We start from the raw sequence: 11,767 nt of genomic DNA, 5'->3' as shown, positions 1-11,767 counted from the left end.
GTGATCCACTGCCCTAAATGAGAAGTAAGTCCTACTGGAGTTGACACACTTTTTCTTAAAGGGATAGTTAATATTTTAGGTTTGCAGGCTATGTCTCTATCACAGCTACTTAATTCTGCTTCAGTACAAAAGTAGCCATAGACAACACAAATGAATATGCATGGCTATGTTCCAACAAAACTTTACCAAAAAAAAAAAAGCATAATTTGCCAACCCCAGACCTAGTAGGTTGCCTCTTATAAGTTCTGAAGACCAAGCAGAGAAACAAGATGTTAGAAGATACCCATACCATAAAGTTTCCAGACTACTATACTATCAGAAAAACAAGTAATTGAGTGTATCACAGTATCAAGCCACCAAGGAAGAGAACATTTATTTGCTTAGACTCAAAGTGAGGGTAAGTACAGACTCTACTAAATCCATTTCTCTAATATGTAGCCCCCCCACCATCTCCACTGAGACTGTACCCTGCCCTGCAGAACCAAACACCACAGATTGAGTATTTGTTTCACCTCCTTTCTCTGCCTGCCATGGGTTTAAAGGGCTAGTCGTGTGTGTACCTTGAAGTCTGTAGTGGCAAGAGCAGAGAACCTAGGGGCCCCAAGCTGAACGCACTGTGCAGACACCTTTACTGATGGCCTAGGAACTACTATATAAGGCCCCAAGCTGAACGCACTGTGCAGACACCTTTACTGATGGCCTAGGAACTACTATATAAGGCCCCAAGCCGAACGCACTGTGCAGACACCTTTACTGATGGCCTAGGAATTACTATATAAGATTTGCATGTGGGACATGGGAGCCGGCTTCAAGAGTACCACAGAGTAGATGCTTCTAAATCTTAGTCTTTGAGAGGAAGCTTTCATTACCACCTTCTGCTGGTGACACCTGAGATCTTATATATCTTCACCACCTGCCCCTCAGACTGATGCTGATAGGTCCTCAAAGGGCGGAGAAATACATAGAGTGGTTGTAATTAGTATTTACTGTGATAAAAATGGCTCTGCCAACAAGCTGCTTTCCTCAGCTCAGTTTATCCAAGCTCACAAAGCTCATTAGTCAAAGAGTCAAGGTTTCAAAGATGTGGCTTTGAAGACATCTATTAAACTCTGCTCTCTCTCTGATCTAAGAAGGATTTTACCCTCCCTCATATGCCTGAGTGAGTGCCTACTCTGCCTGGACGTGGGCTGGGTTATGAAAGGAAATACTCTCCTCCTGACCCCCAGGACATTATTGTGTAGATTGAAAACTCATCCTTGATATCTGTAGTTACAGGGAAAACACAGTTTCAGACTAAGAAGGGAAGTTGACACTACCATTCAAGTGGCTTCTCAAAGTGAAAACAGCTCCTCTGACAAACCCTTAACTAGACTCACCAAGAATAAAAGGGGCTCAGTTAAGTAAAATCAGAAGTGAAAGGGGAGACATTACAACTGTACCACACATATACAAAGGATCATAAGAGTACTATGAACAACTAATTATATGCCAACAAATTGGATAACCCAGAAGAAATGGATAAATTCCTAGAAACACAGCCTTTTAGGATTGAATCATGAAGAAATAGAAAATGTGAATAGTCTGATCACTAGTAAGGAGATTGTAATCAACAAGCCTCCCAGGGCTTCCCTGGTGGTGCAGTGGTTGAGAATCTGCCTGCCAGTGCAGGGGACACAGGTTTGAGCCCTGGTCCGGGAAGGTCCCACATACCGCAGAGCAACTAGGCCCATGTGCCACAACTACCGAGCCTGTGCGTCTGGAGCCTGTGCTCCGCAACAAGAGAGGCCGCGATAGTGAGAGGCCCGCACACCGCGATGAAGGGTGGCCCCCACTCGCGGCAACTAGAGAAAGCCCTCACACAGAAAGACCCAACACAGCCATAAATAAATAAAATTTAAAGAAAAAAAAAAGCCTCCCAATAAACAAAAGTCCAGGACCAGGTAGCTTCACTGGTGAATTCTACCAAGCATTCAAAGTGGAACTAATACCAATCCTTCTCAAACTCTTCCAAAAACAGGAGAGGAAGGAACACTTCCAAAATCATTTTATGAGGCCAGCATTACTCTCATACCAAAACCAGACAAGAACACCATAAGAAAAGAAAATTACAGGTCAATATCCCCAATAAACATAGAGGCAAAAATCCTCTAACAAGATACTAGCAAACTGAATTCAACAATACATTAAAAGGCTCATACACCATGATAAGTGGAATTAGTACAAGGATGCAAGAGTGGTTCAGCATCCACAAATCAATGTGCTATATACCACATTAACAAAATGAAGGATAAAACACATGATCATCTCAACAGATGCAGAAAAAGCATCTGACAAAACTCAACGTTCATGATAAATACTCATACAGAGTAAACATACCTCAACATAAAAGTCATAGATGACAAGTCCACAGCCAACAATGAAAAGCTGAAAGCCTTTCCTCTAAGATGAGGAAAAAGACAAAGATGCCCACTGTCACTTTTATTCAACATAGTGTGGGATAGCTGATTCACTTTGTTATAAAGCAGAAACTAACACACCATTGTAAAGCAATTATACTCCAATAAAGATGTTAAAGAAGAAAACTAAAATTATATGTAAAATATTTTTTCTAATAAAAAGTCAAGAAAGAAAGAAAAAAAAAAACCCCATAGTATTGGAAATCCTAGCCAGAGCAATTAGGCAAGTAAAATAAAAAGAATCCAAATCAGAAAGGAAGAAGTAAAACTGTAACTATTTGCAGAAGACATATATAGAAAACCCTAAAGATTCCACACAAGAAAACTGCTAGAACTAATAAATGAATTCAGTATAGCTGCAAGATACAACATCAGTGTACAAAAATCTTGTATTTCTATATATTAATAAACTATCAGAAAAAGAAATTAAGAAATTAATTCCATTTATAACTGCATCAGAAAAAGTAAAACAGTGCAGCATTGGTGATTTAGTGGTGAGCATAGCTGCCTTCCAAAACAGAATAAAATACCTAGGAATAAGTTTAACCAAGGTCAGAAACCCACACACTGAAAACTAAAAGACACTGATGAAAGAAATCGAAGAAGACACAAATAAATGGAAAGATATTCTGTGCTCATGGATTGGAAGATTAATGTTAAAATGTCCATACTACCCAAAGCAGTCTACAGATTCAATGCAATCCCTATCAAAATTCCAAAGACATTTTTCACAGAAACAGAACAAACAATCCTCAAATTTGGATGGAACCACAAGAGACCCCAAATAGCCAAAACAATCTTAAGAAAGACCAACAAAGCTGGAGGCATCATGCTCCCTGATTTCAAAGTATATTACAAAGCTACAGTAATCAAAAGTGTATGGTATAGGCATAAAAACAGACACATGGATCAATGGAACAGACTAGAGAGCCCAGAAATAAACTCATGCATTTATGGTTAATTTATGACAAAGCCAAGAATATACAATAGGGAAAGGACAGTATCTTCAATAAATGGTTCTGGGAAAACTGGCAGCCACGTGCAAAAGAGTTTAACTAGACTACTATTTTACACCATACACAAAAGTTAAAATGGATTAATGTAAAACCTGAAACCATAAAAATCCTAGAAGAGGGCTTCCCTGGTGGCGCAGTGATTGAGAGTCCGCCTGCCAATGCAGGGGACACGGGTTCGTGCCCCAGTCCGGGAAGATCCCACATGCCGCAGAGCGGCTGGGCCCGTTAGCCATAGCTGCTGAGCCTGTGCGTCCGGAGCCCGCGCTCTGCAACGGGAGAGGCCACAACAGTGAGAGGCCCACGTACGGCATGAAAATAAAAAATCCTAGAAGAAAACAGGCAGTATGTTGCTTGACATCAATATTGGTGATTTTTTGGATCTGACTCCAAAAGCAAAGGCAACAAAAACAAACAAGTGGGACTATATCAAACTAAAATGCTTCTGCATAGAAAAGGAAAACAATGACAAAATAAAAGGGCAGCCTACTGAATAGAAGAAACTATTTAGAAATCATGTATGATAAGGGGTTAATATCCCAAACATGTAAAGAACACGTACAACTTAATAGCAAAAAACAATTAAAAACTAGGCAGGGGCTTCCCTGGTGGCACAGTGGTTGGGAGTCCGCCTGCCGATGCAGGGGACAGGGGTTCGTGCCCCGGTCCGGGAGGATCCCACATGCTTTGGAGCAGCTAAGCCCGTGCGCCACAACTACTGAAGCTCACACACCTAGAGCCTGTGCTCTGCAATAAGAGAAGCCACCGCAATGAGAAGCCTGCACACCACAAGGAAGAGTAGCCCCTGCTCACCGCAACTAGAGAAAGCCCGTGCACAACGAAAACACAATGCAGCCAAAAATAAATAAATAAATTTTATTTAAAAAACAAAAAGACAAGGGGGGGGTGGGGAGGGGGAAGGGTGAGCTGTGACAAAGTGAGAGAGTGGCATGGACATATATACACTACCAAACGTAAAATAGCTAGTGGGAAGCAGCTGCATAGCACAGGGAGATCAGCTCGGTGCTTTGTGACCGCCTGGAGGGGTGGGATAGGGAGAGTGGGAGGGAGGAAGACACAAGAGGGAAGACATATGGGAATATTACTATATAACTGATTAACTTTGTTATAAAGCAGAAACTAACACACCATTGTAAAGCAATTATACCCCAATAAAGATGTTAAAAAAAAAAAAAAGACAAGGGGGAGTTCACTGGAGATCCAGTGGTTAGGACTCGGCACTTTCACCGGCCATTGCCTGGGTTCAGTTCCTGGTTGGGGAACTAAGATATTACAAGCTGTGCAGCATGGCCAAATAAAAGAAAATTTTTTTAATTAAAAAACTTTTTTTTAATTTTTAAATTAAAAACTTTTTAATTTTAAATTTTTTTAATTTAAAAAAATTTAATTTTTAATAAAATAATAAAAGACAAGGACGTGAAGAAAAGGGAACCCTTGTGCACTGTTGGTGGGAATGTATATTGATATAGGCACTATGGAAAACAGTATGGAGGTTCCTCAAAAAATTAAAAATAGAACTACCATATGATCCAGTAATCCCACTTCTGGGTATTTATCTGGAAAAAAAAAAAAAACAAACACTGATTTGAAATCCCACATTCACTGCAGCATTATTTATAATAGCCAAGATATGGAAACAACCTAAGTATCCTATCCATCAAAGGATGCATGGATAAAGAAGATGTATATATATACACATACAATAGAATACTATTCTGCCATTAAAAAAGAATGAAAAAAAAAGAATGAAAAAAAAAAAGAATGAAATCTTGCCATTTGTGACAATATGGATAGACCTTGAGGGCACTATGTTAAGTGAAATAAGTCAGAGAAAGAAACATACTTTATTATCTCATTTTTTTAAACATTTTTATTGGAGTATAATTGCTTTTCAATGGTGTGTTAGTTTCTGCTGTAAAACAAAGTGAATCAGCTATATGTAGACATATATCCCTATATCCCCTCCCTCTTGCGTCTCCCTCCCCCCCTCCCTATCCCACCCCTCTAGGTGGTCACAAAGCACCGAGCTGATCTCCCTTATTATCTCACTTATATGTGGAATTAAAAAAAAAAAACCAACTACAACAGGACAAAAACAAAGCTCATAGATACGGAGAACAGATAGATGGTTGCCAGAGGTGGGGGTGTGGAGTAGGAGAAATAGGTGAAGGAGGTCCAAAGGCACGAAGTTCCAGTTACAAAACAAGCCATGGGGATGTCATGTACACCGTAGTGACTATAGTTAACAATACTGAATTGCATATTTGGAATTTGCTAAGAGTACATGTTAAACATCCTCATCACACGAAAAAAAAATTTGTAACTATGTATGGCAACGTATGACTAATATAATGACCAAACCTGGTTTACCAAGAGAAACTGGGGCCAACCTTTTACCAAAACCTATCCAATTGTAGGTACCTGGGACAGGGCAAAGCTGTCCAATGGTAGAGGCTCGACTTGTCTCCAAAGGGGGAACAAAAAAGTCTTACATACATTATATACTTGAAGAGTGTAAGCAAACGCTAGTTTGCAGCTATAATTACTAAAAACAAGTAGAAGCTGCTTTGCTGGAATGGTTGCTAAACTGTTGGTCTCAGCACATGCTGGAAAATATTTTAATGGACTCTCTCGGCTGGCAGACCCCAGACACAAATCCAAGTCTTCCCTCCAGGGGTTCTCCATAACCCACAAAGGCTGGTGCAGGGGAGAACACAGCACAGGGGTGGAGCTGCTCTTGAGCAGTTGCTACAGGCCAAAATGCTGGCCTGCTTTTTTTTTTTTTTTTTGCAGTACACGGGCCTCTCACTGCTGTGGCCTCTCCCGTTGTGGAGCACAGGCTCCAGACGTGCAGGCTCAGCGGCCATGGCTCACGGGCCCAGCCCGCGGCATGTGGGATCTTCCCGGACCGGGGCACGAACCCGTGTCCCCTGCATCGGCAGGCGGACCCCCAACCACTGTGCCACCAGGGAAGCCCCTGGCCTGCTTTCTGAGGCACCTGTCGTCCAAGATCATCAGACGCTACTCCCTTGCCTCATCCTAATGCTAGGAAAGTAGCTCAGAAATGCGAATGATGCTGTTCTTGCTTAAGTCCCTAAGAAAGTGGCTGCCCTGTGTCCTTTTCTTCCCCAATCCTCCCGGCTTTTCCCAGCTCCTCCCAGATCAGGTGAGGAGCACCTTTATTAGGCCTGACGTCAGCATGACATCTTGGATTCTTTCAGCAGTCTGCAATGAGTGACTACTGAGTCATCTATCAGGCAGCCTTCAGCCTGTGACTGCACTTTTATGGATACTCCCATAAAAATGAAGCCCAGGGTGCCGAGTCTAGTCCTCTGTACAGCAGGAGAAAACAAAAACTGGGGGCCTTGGTCATCCTGCCCCCTTCCGCTTCCTGTAATGCCACTTAAGGCCCTAGTTAAGGGTTCAGCCAGGGGTGAACACTGACTTCACGAGGAGAGGCAGGGAGCTGTAGCTCGGGGTCTGCCTGTAGAGCAGCCCCGTCCCTTCTCAAAGCTGCCCAAGTAGCTGTTTCCAGACACTGTGAAATGTTTAGTCCCACAGATGTGATGCCCTGCAGCTCAGAGAGATACAGAAAGAGCTGAAGCTATGCTCCAGTCCCCACAGAGATTCCTACCTGGGGTGAGAATTCACATGCATGAGAACACTGAGCAGAAACAAAGGCCAAAGGCCCCCAGACATCACCTACGTGTGACCCTCTGGTCCGAATCGCTCAGCACCTCACAGTAACATGACAGCACGGGCAGCCCCAGTCCCAGCTGCTCTGAGCATTTTGGGTCTAACTTGTAAAAGATGACAGACAACACTCTGCCACTGTATTTATAAGGAGCACAAGGAAAGACACTGAATGAAGATTTCTTGGTCTACGAATTGCCCTAGAATCTTTTGTTTTGCCGTCCCTGAACACGAGTCTAAAAAACAAAAACCAAGAAAATATTTGTTTGAAAAAATGTCCCTCCTGGAAATTACATCCTTAGGTGTTGCTTCTTAGATGAATTTTAGTGTCAACATGATATGTCAACATCTTGGCCCAGTAGTAAAGCAGCCATACCACTACAGGAAGAAGAACTTGGAGAATAATACCACCTTACACTACGTCAGGCTTTGCGGTGTACAGAGTACCTTGACCTTCATTATCTTATTCAGTCCTCACATGAGCCCTGTGAGGAAAGCAAACACACTCCCACTTTACGGGGAAAACAAGTTGAGCTTGATCCAGAGCAATTGCCATTGCAAATTTTAACTTGCCCTTGCCAAAGATGAACTCTTAACCTGTGGAGAATTATTTAGACCTATATAAGTTCCTTTCTCATGACAGAGACAAAACAGCTAGAGTGACGCCCATGCAACAGGCTGCCTGAGAAACCAGTGGCCATTGGGTCGAAAATTTTCATGTAAATCATGAATTCTGCCAGGTAACTCCTGCTCATCCTTAAAATCTTAGCTGTAAGTCACTCCCTCAAGGAAGCCTTCTCTAACTGCCTAAGTAGTAGACTCTCATAGCACTCTGTACTTTACCTTTGTGACACTTACCGGTTTGCATTACTCATAGTCTGGTTTCCGTGAAGACAGGACCATGATGTTCCTGCTCAGCATAATCTACCCAGTACCTGACATCCTTGGGTAATTTATACATACGAATTAAAGAAGTTAAAACACTTGGTGTTCTACTCAAGTTTCTTTTTATGCAAAGAACAGAACAAACTAATATAAGTGACAGGAAAAAAAAAAAGAAAAAGAAAGGAAAAGGATAGTTGTAAGAATACAGCTATCACAGAACCCAACAGTAAACAGATACGCTCATTCCTCAAATATGATTACAATTTGTTCTAAGCTGTTGGTGGGGGGGGGGGAGGGAGGCAGGGGAATAGGAAGGGGTGGAAGGAAGGGAGGGAGGAAGAAAGGAAGGCAACGATCATAATTCACATTTTAATAAGTGTAAACCCTACTGTATTTCCAATAATATGAAAGTAGGCTTAAATATTTAGTTAGAATATTATTGATCATATGCATTAAAGTTACATACTGTAAATAACTAAATTTCTGAGGGAACCAAGAAGTTGATAGCACCAAGCGACATCAGCACTTGTCATTTGGCAAACTTTTCAAAACAAGGCCAGATTAGGAATGTGTAGAACTCACCTTTTTTTTTTTTTTTTTTTTTTGCACAAAATAACACTAATTTTTAAGGAAACTTACTTCAATGCAAGGACCTTAAATACAAACATACCAAGTGTATCTGTAGAATCTGTAGTGATGTCAACTGTCCTGTTCCCGAGGTGGTAATTTGCATCTTCTCTTTCTTGGCTGGTCTTTATGGTTAGAGGATTATCAACTCTGTTAATCTCTTAAGAATCCACTTTTGGTTTCATTGATTTTGTTTCTGTGTTCTATTTCATTTATTACCACTCTTTATTACTTCCTTTCTTCTGCTTACTTTGGGTTTGCTCTTCTTTTTCTTGTATCTTTAAGTGGAGGCTGAGGTCATCCATTTGAGCCTTTTCATCTTTCCTAATAGGCATTTAGTACTGGGTTGGCCAAAAAGTGCCTTTGGTTTTTAAGTAAAAATAAAAGACGCATTTTTCATTCTCACCAATAACTTTTTTGGACAACGTATTCGCCGTTTTGTTCCACTACCTTCTGCCATTTTTCAGGCAACTTCATAATTCTATCTTCCCAAAACTTTTTATCTTTTTGAGCAAAGAACTGTTCCAGGTGCCTTTTACAATCTTTCAGGGAATTGAAATTTTTTCCATTAAGAGAATTTTGTAAAGACCAAAATAAATGGAAATCCAAAGGTGCAATGTCTGGTGAATACGGTGGATGAGTCAGAACTTCCCAGCCAGGCTGGAACAGTTTTTGCCTGGTCATCAAAGAAACATGCAGCTTTGTGTTATCCTGATGGAAGATTTTGTGTTTTCTATAGACTAATTCTGGACGCTTTTTGTCAAGTGCTGCTTTCAGTTGGTCTAATTGGGAGCAGCACTTGTTGGAATTAATCGATTGGTTTTCTGGAAGGAGCTCATAATAGAGGACTCCCTTCCAATCCCACCATATACACAACATCACCTTCCTTGGATGAAGACTGGCCTTTGGTGTGGTTAGTGGTGGTTCATTTCACTTACCCCATGATCTCTTCCATTCCACATTATTGTACAGTATCCACTTTTCATCACCGGGACCTCCCTGGTTGCGCAGTGGTTAAGAATCCGCCTGCCAATGCAGGGGACACGGGTTCAAGCCCTGGTCCGGGAAGATCCCACATGCCACGGAGCAACTGAGCCCGTGCACCACAGCTACTGAGCCTGTGCTCTAGAGCCCGCGAGCCACAACTACTGAAGCCCGCGAGCCACAACTACTGAAGCCCGCGCGCCTGGAGCCCGTGCTCCAGAACAAGAGAAGCCACCATGGTGAGAGGCCCACGCACTGCAACGATGAGTAGCCCCTGCTTGCCTCAACTTAGAGAAAGCCTACATGCAGCAACGAGCAAAAATAAATAATAAATAAATGTTTTAAAAAACGGAACATTTTCATTACGTTTCAGTAGAGAATCGCATGCGAAAATACGGTCAAGAAGGTTTTCTTCACTTATGTGGAACCCACACATCAAAGTGATTAACATAACCAAGCTGGTGCAAATGATTTTCGACTCTTGATTTGGATATTTTTTGAGTATGTCGGCTGTCTCCCGCATGGTATAACGTTGACTGTTCTCAATTAATGTCTCCATTTGACTGCTAACAACTGGTCTACCTGACTGTGGAGCATCGTCCAGTGAGAAATCTCCAGCACGAAACTTCACAAACCACTTTTGACAGGTTCGAGCACTCTCAGCACCTTCTCCATACACTGCACAAATCTTTTTTTGCATTTCGGTTACGTTTTTAACTTTCTTGAAATAATAAAGCATAGTATGCCGAAAATGTTGTTTTTTTATTTCCACCTTCAATATTAACACATTTTTGACCGGAGACGTATTACAGCCACAGGCGTTAGTTTCTGCAAAAATCCCCCAGTCAATGATGTGTGAAAATGGCTACACAAAAACTCACCAATTTTGATGTCTTTTTTTAAATGCACGCTGATATGACAGCTGTCACATACAGTCTAACAAAATTGTTTTGAATGAAGTTAAAGACAACTAAGTGCTACTAGAGCCATCTTACGGAAAAAAACGAACGAAACTTTTGGCCAACCCGATACTATAAATTTCCCTCTATTTCTACTCTGGATCCCATCGTAGAAATGGGCACACGAGTACAGAGCTCACGTAAACGAAGGTAATTCCTTCCTGAGGGAAGAGGGTATGATTAGGCATCCAACAGCTAACAAATACCGAGTAGGTTCCGAATTTACTCTTTCCATCTCCCAGAGGCCACACGGCCTTCTCCTCTCTGCTTCTCCTGCTTTCTCTGCAGTCTTTCTCTGCCCCTGAAACAAGGCCCAATGGTGGGTTCAGTTCCCTGGTTTATAAGTACCCATCACAGACTAACTACAATTCCTTTGTTTCTTTATTTAAAATTTTAAGAAAGTTTAACTGATCAACAGCCTTGTATGCGAGGTCTAACTAAGATCCAATTAGCCATGGTCAGGGCACAGGGTCAAGCTCTGAATAGAATTATCCTTTCCAGTGCTACATGAGGCAGGTCAGGGAGCCTCTCTGCAGGCTAGCCATCACTCTCAGTATGGAAGTAATTTGTTTAAAAAGAGAGAGGTACAACTGTGCACATGGATATATCCTTTCAGTCTCTGAAATACTCAGGAGAGCTCTAAGATTTACAGTTAGTATTTGAAAAAACACGGGGTGCTTATTAGAGTAGCAGATTCTCAGGGCCTGGTATTAGCTTTGGCGTGGGGGAAGATTTTTAAATCCTCCTTTTAAAACTCAGCACCTCCAGTAGTTCTGGAGGTGGTCCATAAAGAGACAGAGTAATAACTTCATTTTTGTCTTGAAATCTCTTCCAACAGATCTTAAAACACTGCCCTTTCCCAACTATTAGCTTCATAACAACTTTTCCCCCAAGACCTACTGCGCCTCTGCTTGGATCGCCTTACTTGCAAAAGACAAAAATTTAAAAATCAAGCTGGGGGTGGAAGGTGACACGGGGACAGGAACATCGGTGCAGCCTCACCCACACCCTACACACTAGCTTGTTGCCTTCCTTGAAGCACACGCCCTTCCCCAGCACACACAACTCCTGCGGCAAGTTTATCTGGAAGAAAGGCAATGAGGCTTGGGCTTTTCTGAAGGCTGATAGC

This window comes from Pseudorca crassidens, chromosome 11 (genome assembly GCF_039906515.1).
Source record: "Pseudorca crassidens isolate mPseCra1 chromosome 11, mPseCra1.hap1, whole genome shotgun sequence".
Classification (NCBI taxonomy): Eukaryota; Metazoa; Chordata; class Mammalia; order Artiodactyla; family Delphinidae; genus Pseudorca; species Pseudorca crassidens.
Note: the sequence above shows the minus strand (reverse complement) of the source record.